This window comes from Stenella coeruleoalba (assembly GCF_951394435.1).
Source record: "Stenella coeruleoalba genome assembly, contig: scaffold_399, whole genome shotgun sequence".
Lineage (NCBI taxonomy): Eukaryota > Metazoa > Chordata > Mammalia > Artiodactyla > Delphinidae > Stenella > Stenella coeruleoalba.
In genome coordinates, this window is record NW_027645970.1 from 40,767 (window position 1) to 67,107 (window position 26,341).

At 43.9% G+C, this 26,341-nt stretch overlaps 1 long non-coding RNA gene across 4 annotated transcripts in view; it reads left to right on the forward strand.

The window, feature by feature from the left end:
- Positions 1 to 26,341, forward strand: part of LOC307181421 — a 52,152-nt gene that overhangs the window by 17,620 nt on the left and 8,191 nt on the right. For 2 of the 4 annotated variants that reach the window (XR_013826744.1, XR_013826746.1), the window contains exons 2-3: positions 4,477 to 4,558; positions 21,849 to 21,926. This is a non-coding gene — a long non-coding RNA (uncharacterized lncRNA). Of the gene's footprint in view, positions 1 to 4,476; positions 4,559 to 21,848; positions 21,927 to 23,423; positions 23,483 to 25,002; positions 25,085 to 26,341 lie in introns of those variants that run through there. The other 2 variants (XR_013826745.1, XR_013826747.1) reach the window with 2 other exon arrangements.

The window sequence follows — 26,341 nt, forward strand, 5'->3', positions numbered from 1 at the left end:
CTTTTTAGATGTTTCAGGAAACACCATACACTTCTCCCGAGTGTCTGTTGGCAATTTACATGCCGCCCATCAGCATAACAAGGCTCCCAGTTCTCAATGGCCTGTTGCCTTTCTGGATTTTACACTTTTTTCAGATGGCCCTTTTGACCGGGGGGAAGTGAGACTTCATTGTAGTGCAGATTTCCTTTGCAAGCTTGCTTGGTTGGCCAAAAAGGGCGTATGCGTTTTTTCCTGAATATATTCAGGAAAAAACGCATACGCCCTTTTTGGCCAAGTGCATCATTGTGGACGTTCTGCCTCTTTTCCTATGCTTTCAATGCAATTCCAGTCTACCTCCTGAAATCGGTTTCCTGCAATTCTGCCCCGCTTTCAAGTCCTCTTGGCAGCCTTACTTCAGTCTATTTTTGGACGATAGCTGTCATTTATAACTCTGCAGGTTTGTGAATTACAGTGCCCCTGAGCTCCTTTCTTCAACTCGCTTTCTTGTGACCTGGCCGCAACACCGCAGGATGGCTTCAGGCCCTAATCTGGTTCCGGCCCGGCATGCTGAGCCTTTGGTTAATTCCTCTTCCTGGTGGGAAATGAGAGTTAAATTTGCCCGTCCAGACACCTCCAGCTAGCCTCTCATTGGTTCTCGCTATTCCTGTTCATCTTCCGCAGAAATTGCAAACTGGGCCAAACAGGAGGTTAAAGGGACTGACTCTCCAAATGGGGAGAGTGTTAGTAAAGCGTCTGGAATGTTGCACCCGAATACCAGGGTACGAAAACTGAGACATATTTGAACACGTCTCCCGTTCACATGGTTGATCATACTTGGGTTCCACATGCATGTTTTAGCTGAAGGAAGAATACCTTAAACCTGGAGAGTTAAGACCCGTGGAATGGGTACCATGCAATATGACTTCAAAGGGTCTTCATTTGCTCACCGAACCTCTCCAATCCTATCACTGCTGCGTTTATGCCCCTGTACACATGCTTGATTCTCTTTCGGTGACATAGCAATCCATAGGTTTTAAGATACTTACTAGTCAGGTACATTCTTAGGCGTTTAATATGGGGTGTTGAGTCCAATTTGTTGAGCAAGGAGTAGCTCTTGTCTATTCCATATTTGACTTAAGGAACTTTATCTGTGCTCATTTCAATCTCTGGTTTTATGCAGCACCCCAACTCACCTTTACTCTTAAGCAAGCATGAGTTGGTTTTCAAAATTTGAGACCCTGTTCTGTTCTGTAATTCAGTTCCTGTGTAGCCAAGTTTACATTCCGTGTATTACTGATATCTTATGATGTTTCTTTTTCTGTGTGACTTACTTCAGTTAGAATCATCATACCTGAATCCACTCATTGTGCTGCTAAGGGCCTGATGACACAGATTTCATTGCCGAGTGATATTGCTTTGTAAGTAAATACCACAACTTCTTTATCCATTTTTCACTTTCTGCGATGTTGAACTTGTACTGTAAACGAGGTTCTTGTAAACAGAGGCGTCCCAAACTTTGGGGTGGCTGTGTCTTTTTGATTTTAATTTCCCTAAGCTATAGGACCATAAGTGGCAGTGCTCTAGGCTCTGTTGCTTTGTTTTTTAGATGTTTCAGGAAACACCATACACTTCTCCCGAGTGTCTGTTGGCAATTTACATCCCGCCCATCAGCATAACAAGGCTCCCAGTTCTCCATGGCCTGTCCTGCCTTTCTGGATTTTACACTTTTTTCAGATGGCCCTTTTGACCGGGGGGAAGTGAGACTTCATTGTAGTGCAGATTTCCTTTGCAAGCTTGCTTGGTTGGCCAAAAAGGGCGTATGCGTTTTTTCCTGAATATATTCAGGAAAAAACGCATACGCCCTTTTTGGCCAAGTGCATCATTGTGGACGTTCTGCCTCTTTTCCTATGCTTTCAATGCAATTCCAGTCTACCTCCTGAAATCGGTTTCCTGCAATTCTGCCCCGCTTTCAAGTTCTCTTGGCAGCCTTACTTCAGTCTATTTTTGGACGATAGCTGTCATTTATAACTCTGCAGGTTTGTGAATTACAGTGCCCCTGAGCTCCTTTCTTCAACTCGCTTTCTTGTGACCTGGCCGCAACACCGCAGGATGGCTTCAGGCCCTAATCTGGTTCCGGCACGGCACACTGAGCCTTTGTTTATTTCCTCTTCCTGGTGGGAAATGAGAGTTAAATTTGCCTGTCCAGACACCTCCAGCTAGCCTCTCATTGGTTCTCGCTATTCCTGTTCATCTTCCGCAGAAATTGCAAACTGGGCCAAACAGGAGGTTAAAGGGACTGACTCTCCAAGTGGGGAGAGTGTTAGTAAAGCGTCTGGAATGTTGCACCCGAGTACCAGGGGAGGAAAACTGAGACATATTTGAACACATCTCCCGATCATATGGTTGATCATACTCTGGGTTCCACATGCATGTTTTAGCTGAAGGAAGAATACCTTAAACCAGGAGATTTGAGACCCGTGTAATGGGTACCATGCAATATGACTTCAAAGGGTCTTCATTTGCTCACCGAACCTCTCCAATCCTATCACTGCTGCGTTTATGCCCCTGTACACATGCTTGATTCTCTTTCGGAGACATAGCAATCCATAGGTTTTAAGATACTTACTAGTCAGGTACATTCTTAGGCGTTTAATATGCGGTGTTGAGTCCATTTCGTTGAGCAAGGAGTAGCTCTTGTCTATTCCATATTTGACTTAAGGAACTTTATCTGTGCTCATTTCAATCTCTGGTTTTATGCAGCACCCCAACTCACCTTTACCCTTAAGCAAGAATAAGTTGGTTTTCTAAATTTGAGACCCTGTTCTGTTTTGGAATTCAGTTCCTATGTAGCCAAGTTTACATTCCGTGTATTAGTGATATCTTATGATGTTTCTTTTTCTGTGTGACTTATTTCAGTTAGAATCATCGTACCTGAATCTACTCATTATGCTGCTACGGGCCTGATGACATAGATTTCATTGCTGAGTGATACTGCATTGTACGTAAGTACCACAAGTTCTTTATCCATTTTTCACTTTCTGCGATGTTGAACTTGTACTGTAAACGAGGTTCTTGTAAACAGAGCCGTTCCAAACTTTGGGGTGGCTGTGTCTTTTTGATTTTAATTTCCCTAAGCTATAGGACCATAAGTGGCAGTGCCCTAGGCTCTGTTGCTTTGTTTTTTAGATGTTTCAGGAAACACCATACACTTCTCCCAAGTGTCTGTTGGCAATTTACATCCCGCCCATCAGCATAACAAGGCTCCCAGTTCTCAATGGCTTGTTGCCTTTCTGGATTTTACACTTTTTTCAGATGGCCCTTTTGACCGGGGGGAAGTGAGACTTCATTGTAGTGCAGATTTCCTTTGCAAGCTTGCTTGGTTGGCCAAAAAGTGCGTATGCGTTTTTTCCTGAATATATTCAGGAAAAAACGCATACGCCCTTTTTGGCCAAGTGCATCATTGTGGACGTTCTGCCTCTTTTCCTATGCTTTCAATGCAATTCCAGTCTACCTCCTGAAATCGGTTTCCTGCAATTCTGCCCCGCTTTCAAGTCCTCTTGGCAGCCTTACTTCAGTCTATTTTTGGACGATAGCTGTCATTTATAACTCTGCAGGTTTGTGAATTACAGTGCCCCTGAGCTCCTTTCTTCAACTCGCTTTCTTGTGACCTGGCCGCAACACCGCAGGATGGCTTCAGGCCCTAATCTGGTTCCGGCCCGGCATGCTGAGCCTTTGGTTAATTCCTCTTCCTGGTGGGAAATGAGAGTTAAATTTGCCCGTCCAGACACCTCCAGCTAGCCTCTCATTGGTTCTCGCTATTCCTGTTCATCTTCCGCAGAAATTGCAAACTGGGCCAAACAGGAGGTTAAAGGGACTGACTCTCCAAGTGGAGAGAGTGTTAGTAAAGCGTCTGGAATGTTGCACCCGAGTACCAGGGGAGGAAAACTGAGACATATTTGAACACGTCTCCCGTTCACATGGTTGATCATACTTGGGTTCCACATGCATGTTTTAGCTGAAGGAAGAATACCTTAAACCTGTGTAGTTGAAACCCGTGGAATGGGTACCATGCAATATGACTGCAAAGGGTCTTCATTTGCTCACCGAACCTCTCCAATCCTATCACTGCTGCGTTTATGTCCCTGTACACATGCTTGATTCTCTTTCGGAGACATAGCAATCCATAGGTTTTAAGATACTTACAAGTCAGGTACATTCTTAGGCGTTTAATATGCGGTGTTGAGTCCATTTCGTTGAGCAAGGAGTAGCTCTTGTCTATTCCATATTTGGCTTAAGGAACTTTATCTGTGCTTATTTCAATCTCTAGATTTATGCAGCACCCCAACTCACCTTTACCCTTAAGCAAGCATAAGTTGGTTTTCTAAATTTGAGGCCCTGTTCTGTTCTGTAATTCAGTTCCTGTGTAGCCAAGTTTCCATTCCGTGTATTACTGATATCTTATGATGTTTCTTTTTCTGTGTGACTTATTTCATTTAGAATCATCATACCTGAATCCACTCATTGTGCTGCTAAGGGCCTGATGACATAGATTTCATTGCTGAGTGATATTGCTTTGTAAGTCAATACCACAACTTCTTTATCCATTTTTCACTTTCTGCAATGTTGAACTTGTACTGTAAACGAGGTTCTTGTAAACAGAGCCGTTCCAAACTTTGGGGTGGCTGTGTCTTTTTGATTTTAATTTCCCTAAGCTATAGGACCATAAGTGGAAGTGCCCTAGGCTCTGTTGCTTTGTTTTTTAGATGTTTCAGGAAACACCATACACTTCTCCCAAGTGTCTGTTGGCAATTTACATCCCGCCCATCAGCATAACAAGGCTCCCAGTTCTCCATGGCCTGTCCTGCCTTTCTGGATTTTACACTTTTTTCAGATGGCCCTTTTGACCGGGGGGAAGTGAGACTTCATTGTAGTGCAGATTTCCTTTGCAAGCTTGCTTGGTTGGCCAAAAAGGGCGTATGCGTTTTTTCCTGAATATATTTAGGAAAAAACGCATACGCCCTTTTTGGCCAAGTGCATCATTGTGGACGTTCTGCCTCTTTTCCTATGCTTTCAATGCAATTCCAGTCTACCTCCTGAAATCGGTTTCCTGCAATTCTGCCCCGCTTTCAAGTCCTCTTGGCAGCCTTACTTCAGTCTATTTTTGGACGATAGCTGTCATTTATAACTCTGCAGGTTTGTGAATTACAGTGCCCCTGAGCTCCTTTCTTCAACTCACTTTCTTGTGACCTGGCCGCAACACCGCAGGATGGCTTCAGGCCCTAATCTCGTTCCGGCCCGGCATGCTGAGCCTTTGGTTAATTCCTCTTCCTGGTGGGAAATGAGAGTTAAATTTGCCCGTCCAGACACCTCCAGCTAGCCTCTCATTGGTTCTCACTATTCCTGTTCATCTTCCGCAGAAATTGCAAACTGGGCCAAACAGGAGGTTGAAGGCGCTGACTCTCCAAGTGGGGAGAGTGTTAGTAAAGCGTCTGGAATGTTGCACCCGAGTACCAGGGGAGGAAAACTGAGACATATTTGAACACGTCTCCCGTTCACATGGTTGATCATACTTGGGTTCCACATGCATGTTTTAGCTGAAGGAAGAATACCTTAAACCTGGAGAGTTAAGACCCGTGTAATGGGTACCATGCAATATGACTTCAAAGGGTCTTCATTTGCTCACCGAACCTCTCCAATCCTATCACTGCTGCGTTTATGCCCCTGTACACATGCTTGATTCTCTTTTGGAGACATAGCAATCCATAGGTTTTACGATACTTACTAGTCAGGTACATTCTTAGGCGTTTAATATGCGGTGTTGAGTCCATTTCGTTGAGCAAGGAGTAGCTCTTGTCTATTCCATATTTGACTTAAGGAACTTTATCTGTGCTCATTTCAATCTCTGGTTTTATGCAGCACCCCAACTCACCTTTACCCTTAAGCAAGCATAAGTTGGTTTTCTAAATTTGAGACCCTGTTCTGTTCTGTAATTCATTTCCTGTGTAGTCAAGTTTACATTCCATGTATTACTGATATCTTATGATGTTTCTTTTTCTGTGTGACTTATTTCAGTTAGAATCATCATACCTGAATCCACTCATTGTGCTGCTAAGGGCGTGATGACACAGATTTCATTGCTGAGTGATATTGCTTTGTAAGTAAATACCACAACTTCTTTATCCATTTTTCACTTTCTGCGATGTTGAACTTGTACTGTAAACGAGGTTCTTGTAAACAGAGCCGTTCCAAACTTTGGGGTGGCTGTGTCTTTTTGATTTTAATTTCCCTAAGCTATAGGACCATAAGTGGAAGTGCCCTAGGCTCTGTTGCTTTGTTTTTTAGATGTTTCAGGAAACACCATACACTTCTCCCAAGTGTCTGTTGGCAATTTACATCCCGCCCATCAGCATAACAAGGTTCCCAGTTCTCAATGGCCTGTTGCCTTTCTGGATTTTACACTTTTTTCAGATGGCCCTTTTGACCGGGGGGAAGTGAGACTTCATTGTAGTGCAGATTTCCTTTGCAAGCTTGCTTGGTTGGCCAAAAAGGGCGTATGCGTTTTTTCCTGAATATATTCAGGAAAAAACGCATACGCCCTTTTTGGCCAAGTGCATCATTGTGGACGTTCTGCCTCTTTTCCTATGCTTTCAATGCAATTCCAGTCTACCTCCTGAAATCGGTTTCCTGCAATTCTGCCCCGCTTTCAAGTCCTCTTGGCAGCCTTACTTCAGTTTATTTTTGGACGATAGCTGTCATTTATAACTCTGCAGGTTTGTGAATTACAGTGCCCCTGAGCTCCTTTCTTCAACTCGCTTTCTTGTGACCTGGCCGCAACACCGCAGGATGGCTTCAGGCCCTAATCTGGTTCCGGCCCGGCATGCTGAGCCTTTGGTTAATTCCTCTTCCTGGTGGGAAATGAGAGTTAAATTTGCCCGTCCAGACACCTCCAGCTAGCCTCTCATTGGTTCTCGCTATTCCTGTTCATCTTCCGCAGAAATTGCAAACTGGGCCAAACAGGAGGTTAAAGGCGCTGACTCTCCAAGTTGGGAGAGTGTTAGTAAAGCGTCTGGAATGTTGCACCCGAGTACCAGGGGAGGAAAACTGAGACATATTTGAACACGTCTCCCGTTCACATGGTTGATCATACTTGGGTTCCACATGCATGTTTTAGCTTAAGGAAGAATACCTTAAACCTGGAGAGTTGAGACCCGTGTAATGGGTACCATGCAATATGACTTCAAAGGGTCTTCATTTGCTCACCGAACCTCTCCAATCCTATCACTGCTGCGTTTATGCCCCTGTACACATGCTTGATTCTCTTTTGGAGACATAGCAATCCATAGGTTTTACGATACTTACTAGTCAGGTACATTCTTAGGCGTTTAATATGCGGTGTTGAGTCCATTTCGTTGAGCAAGGAGTAGCTCTTGTCTATTTCATATTTGACTTAAGGAACTTTATCTGTGCTCATTTCAATCTCTGGTTTTATGCAGCACCCCAACTCACCTTTACCCTTAAGCAAGCATAAGTTGGTTTTCTAAATTTGAGACCCTGTTCTGTTCTGTAATTCAGTTCCTGTGTAGCCAAGTTTACATTCCGTGTATTACTGATATCTTATGATGTTTCTTTTTCTGTGTGACTTATTTCAGTTAGAATCATCATACCTGAATCCACTCATTGTGATGCAAAGGGCCTGATGACATAGATTTCATTGCTGAGTGATATTGCTTTGTAAGTAAATACCACAACTTCTTTATCCATTTTTCACTTTCTGCGATGTTGAACTTGTACTGTAAACGAGGTTCTTGTAAACAGAGCCGTTCCAAACTTTGGTGTGGCTGTGTCTTTTTGATTTTAATTTCCCTAAGCTATAGGACCATAAGTGGAAGTGCCCTAGGTTCTGTTGCTTTGTTTTTTAGATGTTTCAGGAAACACCATACACTTCTCCCGAGTGGTTGTTGGCAATTTACATCCCGCCCATCAGCATAACAAGGCTCCCAGTTCTCCATGGCCTGTCCTGCCTTTCTGGATTTTACACTTTTTTCAGATGGCCCTTTTGACCGGGGGGAAGTGAGACTTCATTGTAGTGCAGATTTCCTTTGCAAGCTTGCTTGGTTGGCCAAAAAGGGCGTATGCGTTTTTTCCTGAATATATTCAGGAAAAAACGCATACGCCCTTTTTGGCCAAGTGCATCATTGTGGACGTTCTGCCTCTTTTCCTATGCTTTCAATGCAATTCCAGTCTACCTCCTGAAATCGGTTTCCTGCAATTCTGCCCCGCTTTCAAGTCCTCTTGGCAGCCTTACTTCAGTCTATTTTTGGACGATAGCTGTCATTTATAACTCTGCAGGTTTGTGAATTACAGTGCCCCTGAGCTCCTTTCTTCAACTTGCTTTCTTGTGACCTGGCCGCAACACCGCAGGATGGCTTCAGGCCCTAATCTGGTTCCGGCACGGCACGCTGAGCCTTTGGTTATTTCCTCTTCCTGGTGGGAAATGAGAGTTAAATTTGCCCGTCCAGACACCTTCAGCTAGCCTCTCATTGGTTCTCGCTATTCCTGTTCATCTTCCGCAGAAATTGCAAACTGGGCCAAACAGGAGGTTAAAGGCGCTGACTCTCCAAGTGGGGAGAGTGTTAGTAAAGCGTCTGGAATGTTGCACCCGAGTACCAGGGGAGGAAAACTGAGACATATTTGAACACATCTCCCGTTCACATGGTTGATCATACTTGGGTTCCACATGCATGTTTTAGCTGAAGGAAGAATACCTTAAACCTGGAGAGTTGAGACCCGTGGAATGGGTACCATGCAATATGACTTCGAAGGGTCTTCATTTGCTCACCGAACCTCTCCAATCCTATCACTGCTGCGTTTATGCCCCTGTACACATGCTTGATTCTCTTTCGGAGACATAGCAATCCATAGGTTTTACGATACTTACTAGTCAGGTACATTCTTAGGCGTTTAATATGCGGTGTTGAGTCCATTTCGTTGAGCAAGGAGTAGCTCTTGTCTATTCCATATTTGACTTAAGGAACTTTATCTGTGCTCATTTCAATCTCTGGTTTTATGCAGCACCCCAACTCACCTTTACCCTTAAGCAAGCATAAGTTGGTTTTCTAAATTTGAGAACCTGTTCTGTTCTGTAATTCAGTTCCTGTGTAGCCAAGTTTACATTCCGTGTATTACTGATATCTTATGATGTTTCTTTTTCTGTGTGACTTATTTCAGTTAGAATCATCATACCTGAATCCACTCATTGTGATGCTAAGGGCCTGATGACATAGATTTCATTGCTGAGTGATATTGGTTTGTAAGTAAATACCACAACTTCTGTATCCATTTTTCACTTTCTGCGATGTTGAACTTGTACTGTAAACGAGGTTCTTGTAAACACAGGCGTCCCAAACTTTGGGGTGGCTGTGTCTTTTTGATTTTAATTTCCCTAAGCTATAGGACCATAAGTGGCATTGCCCTAGGCTCTGTTGCTTTGTTTTTTAGATGTTTCAGGAAACACCATACACTTCTCCCGAGTGTCTGTTGGCAATTTACATCCCGCCCATCAGCATAACAAGGCTCCCAGTTGTCCATGGCCTGTCCTGCCTTTCTGGATTTTACACTTTTTTCAGATGGCCCTTTTGACCGGGGGGAAGTGAGACTTCATTGTAGTGCAGATTTCCTTTGCAAGCTTGCTTGGTTGGCCAAAAAGGGCGTATGCGTTTTTTCCTGAATATATTCAGGAAAAAACGCATACGCCCTTTTTGGCCAAGTGCATCATTGTGGACGTTCTGCCTCTTTTCCTATGCTTTCAATGCAATTCCAGTCTACCTCCTGAAATCGGTTTCCTGCAATTCTGCCCCGCTTTCAAGTCCTCTTGGCAGCCTTACTTCAGTCTATTTTTGGACGATAGCTGTCATTTATAACTCTGCAGGTTTGTGAATTACAGTGCCCCTGATCTCCTTTCTTCAACTCGCTTTCTTGTGACCTGGCCGCAACACCGCAGGATGGCTTCAGGCCCTAATCTGGTTCCGGCCCGGCATGCTGAGCCTTTGGTTAATTCCTCTTCCTGGTGGGAAATGAGAGTTAAATTTGCCCGTCCAGACACCTCCAGCTAGCCTCTCATTGGTTCTCACTATTCCTGTTCATCTTCCGCAGAAATTGCAAACTGGGCCAAACAGGAGGTTAAAGGGATTGACTCTCCAAGTGGAGAGAGTGTTAGTAAAGCGTCTGGAATGTTGCACCCGAGTACCAGGGGAGGAAAACTGAGACATATTTGAACACGTCTCCCGATCACATGGTTGATCATACTCTAGGTTCCACATGCATGTTTTAGCTGAAGGAAGAATACCTTAAACCTGGGTAGTTGAAACCCGTGGAATGGGTACCATGCAATATGACTTCAAAGGGTCTTCATTTGCTCACCGAACCTCTCCAATCCTATCACTGCTGCGTTTATGCCCCTGTACACATGCTTGATTCTCTTTTGGAGACATAGCAATCCATAGGTTTTAAGATACTTACTAGTCAGGTACATTCTTAGGCGTTTAATATGCGGTGTTGAGTCCATTTCGTTGAGCAAGGAGTAGCTCTTGTCTATTTCATATTTGACTTAAGGAACTTTATCTGTGCTCATTTCAATCTCTGGTTTTATGCAGCACCCCAACTCACCTTTACCCTTAAGCAAGCATAAGTTGGTTTTCTAAATTTGAGACCCTGTTCTGTTCTGTAATTCAGTTCCTGTGTAGCCAAGTTTACATTCCGTGTATTACTGATATCTTATGATGTTTCTTTTTCTGTGTGACTTATTTCAGTTAGAATCATCATACCTGAATCCACTCATTGTGATGCAAAGGGCCTGATGACATAGATTTCATTGCTGAGTGATATTGCTTTGTAAGTAAATACCACAACTTCTTTATCCATTTTTCACTTTCTGCGATGTTGAACTTGTACTGTAAACGAGGTTCTTGTAAACAGAGCCGTTCCAAACTTTGGGGTGGCTGTGTCTTTTTGATTTTAATTTCCCTAAGCTATAGGACCATAAGTGGAAGTGCCCTAGGTTCTGTTGCTTTGTTTTTTAGATGTTTCAGGAAACACCATACACTTCTCCCGAGTGGTTGTTGGCAATTTACATCCCGCCCATCAGCATAACAAGGCTCCCAGTTCTCCATGGCCTGTCCTGCCTTTCTGGATTTTACACTTTTTTCAGATGGCCCTTTTGACCGGGGGGAAGTGAGACTTCATTGTAGTGCAGATTTCCTTTGCAAGCTTGCTTGGTTGGCCAAAAAGGGCGTATGCGTTTTTTCCTGAATATATTCAGGAAAAAACGCATACGCCCTTTTTGGCCAAGTGCATCATTGTGGACGTTCTGCCTCTTTTCCTATGCTTTCAATGCAATTCCAGTCTACCTCCTGAAATCGGTTTCCTGCAATTCTGCCCCGCTTTCAAGTCCTCTTGGCAGCCTTACTTCAGTCTATTTTTGGACGATAGCTGTCATTTATAACTCTGCAGGTTTGTGAATTACAGTGCCCCTGAGCTCCTTTCTTCAACTTGCTTTCTTGTGACCTGGCCGCAACACCGCAGGATGGCTTCAGGCCCTAATCTGGTTCCGGCACGGCACGCTGAGCCTTTGTTTATTTCCTCTTCCTGGTGGGAAATGAGAGTTAAATTTGCCCGTCCAGACACCTTCAGCTAGCCTCTCATTGGTTCTCGCTATTCCTGTTCATCTTCCGCAGAAATTGCAAACTGGGCCAAACAGGAGGTTAAAGGCGCTGACTCTCCAAGTGGGGAGAGTGTTAGTAAAGCGTCTGGAATGTTGCACCCGAGTACCAGGGGAGGAAAACTGAGACATATTTGAACACGTCTCCCGATCACATGGTTGATCATACTCTAGGTTCCACATGCATGTTTTAGCTGAAGGAAGAATACCTTAAACCTGGGTAGTTGAAACCCGTGGAATGGGTACCATGCAATATGACTTCAAAGGGTCTTCATTTGCTCACCGAACCTCTCCAATCCTATCACTGCTGCGTTTATGCCCCTGTACACATGCTTGATTCTCTTTCGGAGACATAGCAATCCATAGGTTTTAAGATACTTACTAGTCAGGTACATTCTTAGGCGTTTAATATGGGGTGTTGAGTCCATTTCGTTGAGCAAGGAGTAGCTCTTGTCTATTCCATATTTGACTTAAGGAACTTTATCTGTGCTCATTTCAATCTCTGGTTTTATGCAGCACCCCAACTCACCTTTACCCTTAAGCAAGAATAAGTTGGTTTTCTAAATTTGAGACCCTGTTCTGTTCTGTAATTCAGTTCCTGTGTAGCCAAGTTTCCATTCCGTGTATTACTGATATCCTATGATGTTTCTTTTTCTGTGTGACTTATTTCAGTTAGAATCATCATACCTGAATCCACTCATTGTGCTGCTAAGGGCCTGATGACACAGATTTCATTGCTGAGTGATATTGCTTTGTAAGTAAATACCACAACTTCTTTATCCATTTTTCACTTTCTGCGATGTTGAACTTGTACTGTAAACGAGGTTCTTGTAAACAGAGCCATTCCAAACTTTGGGGTGGCTGTGTCTTTTTGATTTTAATTTCCCTAAGCTATAGGACCATAAGTGGAAGTGCCCTAGGTTCTGTTGCTTTGTTTTTTAGATGTTTCAGGAAACACCATACACTTCTCCCGAGTGGTTGTTGGCAATTTTCATCCCGCCCATCAGCATAACAAGGCTCCCAGTTCTCCATGGCCTGTCCTGCCTTTCTGGATTTTACACTTTTTTCAGATGGCCCTTTTGACCGGGGGGAAGTGAGACTTCATTGTAGTGCAGATTTCCTTTGCAAGCCTGCTTGGTTGGCCAAAAAGGGCGTATGCGTTTTTTCCTGAATATATTCAGGAAAAAACGCATACGCTCTTTTTGGCCAAGTGCATCATTGTGGACGTTCTGCCTCTTTTCCTATGCTTTCAATGCAATTCCAGTCTACCTCCTGAAATCGGTTTCCTGCAATTCTGCCCCGCTTTCAAGTCCTCTTGGCAGCCTTACTTCAGTCTATTTTTGGACGATAGCTGTCATTTATAACTCTGCAGGTTTGTGAATTACAGTGCCCCTGAGCTCCTTTCTTCAACTCGCTTTCTTGTGACCTGGCCGCAACACCGCAGGATGGCTTCAGGCCCTAATCTGGTTCCGGCCCGGCATGCTGAGCCTTTGGTTAATTCCTCTTCCTGGTGGGAAATGAGAGTTAAATTTGCCCGTCCAGACACCTCCAGCTAGCCTCTCATTGGTTCTCACTATTCCTGTTCATCTTCCGCAGAAATTGCAAACTGGGCCAAACAGGAGGTTAAAGGGATTGACTCTCCAAGTGGAGAGAGTGTTAGTAAAGCGTCTGGAATGTTGCACCCGAGTACCAGGGGAGGAAAACTGAGACATATTTGAACACGTCTCCCGATCACATGGTTGATCATACTCTAGGTTCCACATGCATGTTTTAGCTGAAGGAAGAATACCTTAAACCTGGAGAGTTGAGACCCGTGGAATGGGTTCCATGCAATATGACTTCAAAGGGTCTTCATTTGCTCACCGAACCTCTCCAATCCTATCACTGCTGCGTTTATGCCCCTGTACACATGCTTGATTCTCTTTTGGAGACATAGCAATCCATAGGTTTTACGATACTTACTAGTCAGGTACATTCTTAGGCGTTTAATATGCGGTGTTGAGTCCATTTCGTTGAGCAAGGAGTAGCTCTTGTCTATTCCATATTTGACTTAAGGAACTTTATCTGTGCTCATTTCAATCTCTGGTTTTATGCAGCACCCCAACTCACCTTTACCCTTAAGCAAGCATAAGTTGGTTTTCTAAATTTGAGACCCTGTTCTGTTCTGTAATTCAGTTCCTGTGTAGCCAAGTTTACATTCCGTGTATTACTGATATCTTATGATGTTTCTTTTTCTGTGTGACTTATTTCAGTTAGAGTCATCATACCTGAATCCACTCATTGTGATGCTAAGGGCCTGATGACATAGATTTCATTGCTGAGTGATATTGCTTTGTAAGTAAATACCACAACTTCTTTATCCATTTTTCACTTTCTGCGATGTTGAACTTGTACTGTAAACGAGGTTCTTGTAAACAGAGGCGTCCCAAACTTTGGGGTGGCTGTGTCTTTTTGATTTTAATTTCCCTAAGCTATAGGACCATAAGTGGCAGTGCCCTAGGCTCTGTTGCTTTGTTTTTTAGATGTTTCAGGAAACACCATACACTTCTCCCTAGTGTCTGTTGGCAATTTACATCCCGCCCATCAGCATAACAAGGCTCCCAGTTCTCCATGGCCTGTCCTGCCTTTCTGGATTTTACACTTTTTTCAGATGGCCCTTTTGACCGGGGGGAAGTGAGACTTCATTGTAGTGCAGATTTCCTTTGCAAGCTTGCTTGGTTGGCCAAAAAGGGCGTATGCGTTTTTTCCTGAATATATTCAGGAAAAAACGCATACGCCCTTTTTGGCCAAGTGCATCATTGTGGACGTTCTGCCTCTTTTCCTATGCTTTCAATGCAATTCCAGTCTACCTCCTGAAATCGGTTTCCTGCAATTCTGCCCCGCTTTCAAGTCCTCTTGGCAGCCTTACTTCAGTCTATTTTTGGACGATAGCTGTCATTTATAACTCTGCAGGTTTGTGAATTACAGTGCCCCTGAGCTCCTTTCTTCAACTCGCTTTCTTGTGACCTGGCCGCAACACCGCAGGATGGCTTCAGGCCCTAATCTGGTTCCGGCCCGGCACGCTGAGCCTTTGGTTAATTCCTCTTCCTGGTGGGAAATGAGAGTTAAATTTGCCCGTCCAGACACCTCCAGCTAGCCTCTCATTGGTTCTCACTATTCCTGTTCATCTTCCGCAGAAATTGCAAACTGGGCCAAACAGGAGGTTAAAGGGATTGACTCTCCAAGTGGAGAGAGTGTTAGTAAAGCGTCTGGAATGTTGCACCCGAGTACCAGGGGAGGAAAACTGAGACATATTTGAACACGTCTCCCGATCACATGGTTGATCATACTCTAGGTTCCACATGCATGTTTTAGCTGAAGGAAGAATACCTTAAACCTGGAGAGTTGAGACCCGTGGAATGGGTTCCATGCAATATGACTTCAAAGGGTCTTCATTTGCTCACCGAACCTCTCCAATCCTATCACTGCTGCGTTTATGCCCCTGTACACATGCTTGATTCTCTTTTGGAGACATAGCAATCCATAGGTTTTACGATACTTACTAGTCAGGTACATTCTTAGGCGTTTAATATGCGGTGTTGAGTCCATTTCGTTGAGCAAGGAGTAGCTCTTGTCTATTCCATATTTGACTTAAGGAACTTTATCTGTGCTCATTTCAATCTCTGGTTTTATGCAGCACCCCAACTCACCTTTACCCTTAAGCAAGCATAAGTTGGTTTTCTAAATTTGAGACCCTGTTCTGTTCTGTAATTCAGTTCCTGTGTAGCCAAGTTTACATTCCGTGTATTACTGATATCTTATGATGTTTCTTTTTCTGTGTGACTTATTTCAGTTAGAGTCATCATACCTGAATCCACTCATTGTGATGCTAAGGGCCTGATGACATAGATTTCATTGCTGAGTGATATTGCTTTGTAAGTAAATACCACAACTTCTTTATCCATTTTTCACTTTCTGCGATGTTGAACTTGTACTGTAAACGAGGTTCTTGTAAACAGAGGCGTCCCAAACTTTGGGGTGGCTGTGTCTTTTTGATTTTAATTTCCCTAAGCTATAGGACCATAAGTGGCAGTGCCCTAGGCTCTGTTGCTTTGTTTTTTAGATGTTTCAGGAAACACCATACACTTCTCCCTAGTGTCTGTTGGCAATTTACATCCCGCCCATCAGCATAACAAGGCTCCCAGTTCTCCATGGCCTGTCCTGCCTTTCTGGATTTTACACTTTTTTCAGATGGCCCTTTTGACCGGGGGGAAGTGAGACTTCATTGTAGTGCAGATTTCCTTTGCAAGCTTGCTTGGTTGGCCAAAAAGGGCGTATGCGTTTTTTCCTGAATATATTCAGGAAAAAACGCATACGCCCTTTTTGGCCAAGTGCATCATTGTGGACGTTCTGCCTCTTTTCCTATGCTTTCAATGCAATTCCAGTCTACCTCCTGAAATCGGTTTCCTGCAATTCTGCCCCGCTTTCAAGTCCTCTTGGCAGCCTTACTTCAGTCTATTTTTGGACGATAGCTGTCATTTATAACTCTGCAGGTTTGTGAATTACAGTGCCCCTGAGCTCCTTTCTTCAACTCGCTTTCTTGTGACCTGGCCGCAACACCGCAGGATGGCTTCAGGCCCTAATCTGGTTCCGGCCCGGCACGCTGAGCCTTTGGTTAATTCCTCTTCCTGGTGGGAAATGAGAGTTAAATTTGCCCGTCCAGACACCTCCAGCTAGCCTCTCATTGGTTCTCACTATTCCTGTTCATCTTCCGCAGAAATTGCAAACTGGGCCAAACAGGAGGTTAAAGGGACTGACTCTCCAAGTGGGGAGAGTGTTAGTAAAGCGTCTGGAATGTTGCACCCGAGTACCAGGGGAGGAAAACTGAGACATATTTGAACACGTCTCCCGATCACATGGTTGATCATACTCTAGGTTCCACATGCATGTTTTAGCTGAAGGAAGAATACCTTAAACCTGGGTAGTTGAAACCCGTGGAATGGGTACCATGCAATATGACTTCAAAGGGTCTTCATTTGCTCACCGAACCTCTCCAATCCTATCACTGCTGCGTTTATGCCCCTGTACACACGCTTGATTCTCTTTTGGAGACATAGCAATCCATAGGTTTTAAGATACTTACTAGTCAGGTACATTCTTAGGCGTTTAATATGGGGTGTTGAGTCCATTTCGTTGAGCAAGGAGTAGCTCTTGTCTATTCCATATTTGGCTTAAGGAACTTTATCTGTGCTCATTTCAATCTCTGGTTTTATGCAGCACCCCAACTCACCTTTACCCTTAAGCAAGAATAAGTTGGTTTTCTAAATTTGAGACCCTGTTCTGTTCTGTAATTCAGTTCCTGTGTAGCCAAGTTTACATTCCGTGTATTACTGATATCTTATGATGTTTCTTTTTCTGTGTGACTTATTTCAGTTAGAATCATCATACCTGAATCCACTCATTGTGCTGCTAAGTGCCTGATGACACAGATTTCATTGCTGAGTGATATTGTTTTGTAAGTAAATACCACAACTTCTTTATCCATTTTTCACTTTCTGCGATGTTGAACTTGTACTGTAAACGAGGTTCTTGTAAACAGAGCCGTTCCAAACTTTGGGGTGGCTGTGTCTTTTTGATTTTAATTTCCCTAAGCTATAGGACCATAAGTGGAAGTGCCCTAGGTTCTGTTGCTTTGTTTTTTAGATGTTTCAGGAAACACCATACACTTCTCCCGAGTGGTTGTTGGCAATTTACATCCCGCCCATCAGCATAACAAGGCTCCCAGTTCTCCATGGCCTGTCCTGCCTTTCTGGATTTTACACTTTTTTCAGATGGCCCTTTTGACCGGGGGGAAGTGAGACTTCATTGTAGTGCAGATTTCCTTTGCAAGCTTGCTTGGTTGGCCAAAAAGGGCGTATGCGTTTTTTCCTGAATATATTCAGGAAAAAACGCATACGCCCTTTTTGGCCAAGTGTATCATTGTGGACGTTCTGCCTCTTTTCCTATGCTTTCAATGCAATTCCAGTCTACCTCCTGAAATCGGTTTCCTGCAATTCTGCCCCGCTTTCAAGTCCTCTTGGCAGCCTTACTTCAGTCTATTTTTGGACGATAGCTGTCATTTATAACTCTGCAGGTTTGTGAATTACAGTGCCCCTGAGCTCCTTTCTTCAACTTGCTTTCTTGTGACCTGGCCGCAACACCGCAGGATGGCTTCAGGCCCTAATCTGGTTCCGGCACGGCACGCTGAGCCTTTGGTTATTTCCTCTTCCTGGTGGGAAATGAGAGTTAAATTTGCCCGTCCAGACACCTTCAGCTAGCCTCTCATTGGTTCTCGCTATTCCTGTTCATCTTCCGCAGAAATTGCAAACTGGGCCAAACAGGAGGTTAAAGGCGCTGACTCTCCAAGTGGGGAGAGTGTTAGTAAAGTGTCTGGAATGTTGCACCCGAGTACCAGGGGAGGAAAACTGAGACATATTTGAACACGTCTCCCGTTCACATGGTTGATCATACTTGGGTTCCACATGCATGTTTTAGCTGAAGGAAGAATACCTTAAACCTGGAGAGTTAAGACCCGTGTAATGGGTACCATGCAATATGACTTCAAAGGGTCTTCATTTGCTCACCGAACCTCTCCAATCCTATCACTGCTGCGTTTATGCCCCTGTACACATGCTTGATTCTCTTTCGGAGACATAGCAATCCGTAGGTTTTAAGATACTTACTAGTCAGGTACATTCTTAGGCGTTTAATATGCGGTGTTGAGTCCATTTCGTTGAGCAAGGAGTAGCTCTTTTCTATTCCATATTTGACTTAAGGAACTTTATCTGTGCTCAATTCAATCTCTGGTTTTATGCAGCACCCCAACTCACCTTTACCCTTAAGCAAGCATAAGTTGGTTTTCTAAATTTGAGACCCTGTTCTGTTCTGTAATTCAGTTCCTGTGTAGCCAAGTTTACATTCCATGTATTACTGATATCTTATGATGTTTCTTTTTCTGTGTGAATTACTTCAGTTAGAATCATCATACCTGAATCCACTCATTGTGCTGCTAAGGGCCTGATGACACAGATTTCATTGCTGAGTGATATTGCTTTGTAAGTAAATACCACAACTTCTTTATCCATTTTTCACTTTCTGCGATGTTGAACTTGTACTGTAGACGATGTTCTTGTAAACAGAGCCGTTCCAAACTTTGGGGTGGCTGTGTCTTTTTGATTTTAATTTCCCTAAGCTATAGGACCATAAGTGGAAGTGCCCTAGGTTCTGTTGCTTTGTTTTTTAGATGTTTCAGGAAACACCATACACTTCTCCCGAGTGGTTGTTGGCAATTTACATCCCGCCCATCAGCATAACAAGGCTCCCAGTTCTCCATGGCCTGTCCTGCCTTTCTGGATTTTACACTTTTTTCAGATGGCCCTTTTGACCGGGGGGAAGTGAGACTTCATTGTAGTGCAGATTTCCTTTGCAAGCTTGCTTGGTTGGCCAAAAAGGGCGTATGCGTTTTTTCCTGAATATATTCAGGAAAAAACGCATACGCCCTTTTTGGCCAAGTGCATCATTGTGGACGTTCTGCCTCTTTTCCTATGCTTTCAATGCAATTCCAGTCTACCTCCTGAAATCGGTTTCCTGCAATTCTGCCCCGCTTTCAAGTCCTCTTGGCAGCCTTACTTCAGTCTATTTTTGGACGATAGCTGTCATTTATAACTCTGCAGGTTTGTGAATTACAGTGCCCCTGAGCTCCTTTGTTCAACTCGCTTTCTTTTGAGCTGGCCGCAACACCGCAGGATGGCTTCAGGCCCTAATCTGGTTCCGGTACGGCACGCTGAGCCTTTGGTTATTTCCTCTTCCTGGTGGGAAATGAGAGTTAAATTTGCCCGTCCAGACACCTCCAGCTAGCCTCTCATTGGTTTTCGCTATTCCTGTTCATCTTCCGCAGAAATTGCAAACTGGGCCAAACAGGAGGTTAAAGGCGCTGACTCTCCAAGTGGGGAGAGTGTTAGTAAAGCGTCTGGAATGTTGCACCCGAGTACCAGGGGAGGAAAACTGAGACATATTTGAACACGTCTCCCGTTCACATGGTTGATCATACTTGGGTTCCACATGCATGTTTTAGCTGAAGGAAGAATACCTAAAACCTGCGTAGTTGAAACCCGTGGAATGGGTACCATGCAATATGACTTCAAAGGGTCTTCATTTGCTCACCGAACCTCTCCAATCCTATCACTGCTGCGTTTATGCCCCTGTACACATGCTTGATTCTCTTTCGGAGACATAGCAATCCATAGGTTTTAATATACTTACTAGTCAGGTACATTCTTAGGCGTTTAATATGCGGTGTTGAGTCCATTTCGTTGAGCAAGGAGTAGCTCTTGTCTATTCCATATTTGGCTTAAGGAACTTTATCTGTGCTCATTTCAATCTCTGGTTTTATGCAGCACCCCAACTCACCTTTACCCTTAAGCAAGCATAAGTTGGTTTTCTAAATTTGAGACCCTGTTCTGTTTTGGAATTCAGTTCCTGTGTAGCCAAGTTTACATTCCGTGTATTAGTGATATCTTATGATGTTTCTTTTTCTGTGTGACTTACTTCAGTTAGAATCATCATACCTGAATCCACTCATTGTGCTGCTACGGGCCAGATGACACAGATTTCATTGCTGAGTGATATTGCTTTGTAAGTAAATACCACAACTTCTTTATCCATTTTTCAATTTCTGCGATGTTGAACTTGTACTGTAAATGAGGTTCTTGTAAACAGAGCCGTTCCAAACTTTGGGGTGGCTGTGTCTTTTTGATTTTAATTTCCCTAAGCTATAGGACCATAAGTGGAAATGCCCTAGGTTCTGTTGCTTTGTTTTTTAGATGTTTCAGGAAACACCATACACTTCTCCCGAGTGGTTGTTGGCAATTTACATCCCGCCCATCAGCATAACAAGGCTCCCAGTTCTCCATGGCCTGTCCTGCCTTTCTGGATTTTACACTTTTTTCAGATGGCCCTTTTGACCAGGGGGAAGTGAGGCTTCATTGTAGTGCAGATTTCCTTTGCAAGCTTGCTTGGTTGGCCAAAAAGGGCGTATGCGTTTTTTCCTGAATATATTCAGGAAAAAACGCATACGCCCTTTTTGGCCAAGTGCATCATTGTGGACGTTCTGCCTCTTTTCCTATGCTTTCAATGCAATTCCAGTCTACCTCCTGAAATCGGTTTCCTGCAATTCTGCCCCGCTTTCAAGTCCTCTTGGCAGCCTTACTTCAGTCTATTTTTGGACGATAGCTGTCATTTATAACTCTGCAGGTTTGTGAATTACAGTGCCCCTGAGCTCCTTTGTTCAACTCGCTTTCTTTTGAGCTGGCCGCAACACCGCAGGATGGCTTCAGGCCCTAATCTGGTTCCGGTACAGCACGCTGAGCCTTTGGTTATTTCCTCTTCCTGGTGGGAAATGAGAGTTAAATTTGCCCGTCCAGACACCTCCAGCTAGCCTCTCATTGGTTCTCGCTATTCCTGTTCATCTTCCACAGAAATTGCAAACTGGGCCAAACAGGAGGTTAAAGGCGCTGACTCTCCAAGTGGGGAGAGTGTTAGTAAAGCGTCTGGAATGTTGCACCCGAGTACCAGGGGAGGAAAACTGAGACATATTTGAACACGTCTCCCGTTCACATGGTTGATCATACTTGGGTTCCACATGCATGTTTTAGCTGAAGGAAGAATACCTTAAACCTGGGTAGTTGAAACCCGTGGAATGGGTACCATGCAATATGACTTCAAAGGGTCTTCATTTGCACACCGAACCTCTCCAATCCTATCACTGCTGCGTTTATGCCCCTGTACACATGCTTGATTCTCCTTCGGAGACATAGCAATCCATAGGTTTTAAGATACTTACTAGTCAGGTACATTCTTAGGCGTTTAATATGCGGTGTTGAGTCCATTTCGTTGAGCAAGGAGTAGCTCTTGTCTATTCCATATTTGGCTTAAGGAACTTTATCTGTGCTCATTTCAATCTCTGGTTTTATGCAGCACCCCAACTCACCTTTCCCCTTAAGCAAGCATAAGTTGGTTTTCTAAATTTGAGACCCTGTTCTGTTCTGTAATTCAGTTCCTGTGTAGCCAAGTTTACATTCCGTGTATTACTGATATCTTATGATGTTTCTTTTTCTGTGTGACTTATTTCATTTAGAATCATCATACCTGAATCCACTCATTGTGATGCTAAGGGCCTGATGACATAGAATTCATTGCTGAGTGATATTGCTTTGTAAGTAAATACCACAACTTCTTTATCCATTTTTCACTTTCTGCGATGTTGAACTTGTACGGTAAACGAGGTTCTTGTAAACAGAGCCGTTCGAAAGTTTGGGGTGGCTGTGTCTTTTTGATTTTAATTTCCCTAAGCTATAGGACCATAAGTGGCAGTGCCCTAGGCTCTGTTGCTTTGTTTTTTAGATGTTTCAGGAAACACCATACACTTCTCCCGAGTGTCTGTTGGCAATTTACATCCCGCCCATCAGCATAACAAGGCTCCCAGTTGTCCATGGCCTGTCCTGCCTTTCTGGATTTTACACTTTTTTCAGATGGCCCTTTTGACCGGGGGGAAGTGAGACTTCATTGTAGTGCAGATTTCCTTTGCAAGCTTGCTTGGTTGGCCAAAAAGGGCGTATGCGTTTTTTCCTGAATATATTCAGGAAAAAACGCATACGCCCTTTTTGGCCAAGTGCATCATTGTGGACGTTCTGCCTCTTTTCCTATGCTTTCAATGCAATTCCAGTCTACCTCCTGAAATCGGTTTCCTGCAATTCTGCCCCGCTTTCAAGTCCTCTTGGCAGCCTTACTTCAGTCTATTTTTGGACGATAGCTGTCATTTATAACTCTGCAGGTTTGTGAATTACAGTGCCCCTGAGCTCCTTTGTTCAACTCGCTTTCTTTTGAGCTGGCCGCAACACCGCAGGATGGCTTCAGGCCCTAATCTGGTTCCGGTACGGCACGCTGAGCCTTTGGTTATTTCCTCTTCCTGGTGGGAAATGAGAGTTAAATTTGCCCGTCCAGACACCTCCAGCTAGCCTCTCATTGGTTTTCGCTATTCCTGTTCATCTTCCGCAGAAATTGCAAACTGGGCCAAACAGGAGGTTAAAGGCGCTGACTCTCCAAGTGGGGAGAGTGTTAGTAAAGCGTCTGGAATGTTGCACCCGAGTACCAGGGGAGGAAAACTGAGACATATTTGAACACGTCTCCCGTTCACATGGTTGATCATACTTGGGTTCCACATGCATGTTTTAGCTGAAGGAAGAATACCTAAAACCTGCGTAGTTGAAACCCGTGGAATGGGTACCATGCAATATGACTTCAAAGGGTCTTCATTTGCTCACCGAACCTCTCCAATCCTATCACTGCTGCGTTTATGCCCCTGTACACATGCTTGATTCTCTTTCGGAGACATAGCAATCCATAGGTTTTAATATACTTACTAGTCAGGTACATTCTTAGGCGTTTAATATGCGGTGTTGAGTCCATTTCGTTGAGCAAGGAGTAGCTCTTGTCTATTCCATATTTGGCTTAAGGAACTTTATCTGTGCTCATTTCAATCTCTGGTTTTATGCAGCACCCCAACTCACCTTTACCCTTAAGCAAGCATAAGTTGGTTTTCTAAATTTGAGACCCTGTTCTGTTTTGGAATTCAGTTCCTGTGTAGCCAAGTTTACATTCCGTGTATTAGTGATATCTTATGATGTTTCTTTTTCTGTGTGACTTACTTCAGTTAGAATCATCATACCTGAATCCACTCATTGTGCTGCTACGGGCCTGATGACACAGATTTCATTGCTGAGTGATATTGCTTTGTAAGTAAATACCACAACTTCTTTATCCATTTTTCAATTTCTGCGATGTTGAACTTGTACTGTAAATGAGGTTCTTGTAAACAGAGCCGTTCCAAACTTTGGGGTGGCTGTGTCTTTTTGATTTTAATTTCCCTAAGCTATAGGACCATAAGTGGAAGTGCCCTAGGTTCTGTTGCTTTGTTTTTTAGATGTTTCAGGAAACACCATACACTTCTCCCGAGTGGTTGTTGGCAATTTACATCCCGCCCATCAGCATAACAAGGCTCCCAGTTCTCCATGGCCTGTCCTGCCTTTCTGGATTTTACACTTTTTTCAGATGGCCCTTTTGACCAGGGGGAAGTGAGACTTCATTGTAGTGCAGATTTCCTTTGCAAGCTTGCTTGGTTGGCCAAAAAGGGCGTATGCGTTTTTTCCTGAATATATTCAGGAAAAAACGCATACGCCCTTTTTGGCCAAGTGCATCATTGTGGACGTTCTGCCTCTTTTCCTATGCTTTCAATGCAATTCCAGTCTACCTCCTGAAATCGGTTTCCTGCAATTCTGCCCCGCTTTCAAGTCCTCTTGGCAGCCTTACTTCAGTCTATTTTTGGACGATAGCTGTCATTTATAACTCTGCAGGTTTGTGAATTACAGTGCCCCTGAGCTCCTTTGTTCAACTCGCTTTCTTTTGAGCTGGCCGCAACATCGCAGGATGGCTTCAGGCCCTAATCTGGTTCCGGTACAGCACGCTGAGCCTTTGGTTATTTCCTCTTCCTGGTGGGAAATGAGAGTTAAATTTGCCCGTCCAGACACCTCCAGCTAGCCTCTCATTGGTTCTCGCTATTCCTGTTCATCTTCCGCAGAAATTGCAAACTGGGCCAAACAGGAGGTTAAAGGCGCTGACTCTCCAAGTGGGGAGAGTGTTAGTAAAGCGTCTGGAATGTTGCACCCGAGTACCAGGGGAGGAAAACTGAGACATATTTGAACACGTCTCCCGTTCACATGGTTGATCATACTTGGGTTCCACATGCATGTTTTAGCTGAAGGAAGAATACCTTAAACCTGGGTAGTTGAAACCCGTGGAATGGGTACCATGCAATATGACTTCAAAGGGTCTTCATTTGCACACCGAACCTCTCCAATCCTATCACTGCTGCGTTTATGCCCCTGTACACATGCTTGATTCTCCTTCGGAGACATAGCAATCCATAGGTTTTAAGATACTTACTAGTCAGGTACATTCTTAGGCGTTTAATATGCGGTGTTGAGTCCATTTCGTTGAGCAAGGAGTAGCTCTTGTCTATTCCATATTTGGCTTAAGGAACTTTATCTGTGCTCATTTCAATCTCTGGTTTTATGCAGCACCCCAACTCACCTTTACCCTTAAGCAAGCATAAGTTGGTTTTCTAAATTTGAGACCCTGTTCTGTTCTGTAATTCAGTTCCTGTGTAGCCAAGTTTACATTCCGTGTATTACTGATATCTTATGATGTTTCTTTTTCTGTGTGACTTATTTCAGTTAGAATCATCATACCTGAATCCACTCATTGTGATGCTAAGGGCCTGATGACATAGAATTCATTGCTGAGTGATATTGCTTTGTAAGTAAATACCACAACTTCTTTATCCATTTTTCACTTTCTGCGATGTTGAACTTGTACGGTAAACGAGGTTCTTGTAAACAGAGGCGTCCCAAACTTTGGGGTGGCTGTGTCTTTTTGATTTTAATTTCCCTAAGCTATAGGACCATAAGTGGAAGTGCCCTAGGTTCTGTTGCTTTGTTTTTTAGATGTTTCAGGAAACACCATACACTTCTCCCGAGTGTCTGTTGGCAATTTACATCCCGCCCATCAGCATAACAAGGCTCCCAGTTCTCCATGGCCTGTCCTGCCTTTCTGGATTTTACACTTTTTTCAGATGGCCCTTTTGACTGGGGGGAAGTGAGACTTCATTGTAGTGCAGATTTCCTTTGCAAGCTTGCTTGGTTGGTCAAAAAGGGCGTATGCGTTTTTTCCTGAATATATTCAGGAAAAAACGCATACGCCCTTTTTGGCCAAGTGCATCATTGTGGACGTTCTGCCTCTTTTCCTATGCTTTCAATGCAATTCCAGTCTACCTCCTGAAATCGGTTTCCTGCAATTCTGCCCCGCTTTCAAGTCCTCTTGGCAGCCTTACTTCAGTTTATTTTTGGACGATAGCTGTCATTTATAACTCTGCAGGTTTGTGAATTACAGTGCCCCTGAGCTCCTTTCTTCAACTCGCTTTCTTGTGACCTGGCCGCAACACCGCAGGATGGCTTCAGGCCCTAATCTGGTTCCGGCACGGCACGCTGAGCCTTTGGTTATTTCCTCTTCCTGGTGGGAAATGAGAGTTAAATTTGCCCGTCCAGACACCTCCAGCTAGTCTCTCATTGGTTCTCGCTATTCCTGTTCATCTTCCGCAGAAATTGCAAACTGGGCCAAACAGGAGGTTAAAGGCGCTGACTCTCCAAGTGGGGAGAGTGTTAGTAAAGCGTCTGGAATGTTGCACCCGAGTACCAGGGGAGGAAAACTGAGACATATTTGAACACGTCTCCCGTTCACATGGTTGATCATACTTGGGTTCCACATGCATGTTTTAGCTGAAGGAAGAATACCTAAAACCTGGGTAGTTGAAACCCGTGGAATGGGTACCATGCAATATGACTTCAAAGGGTCTTCATTTGCTCACCGAACCTCTCCAATCCTATCACTGCTGCGTTTATGCCCCTGTACACATGCTTGATTCTCCTTCGGATACATAGCAATCCATAGGTTTTAAGATACTTACTAGTCAGGTACATTCTTAGGCGCTTAATATGCGGTGTTGAGTCCATTTCG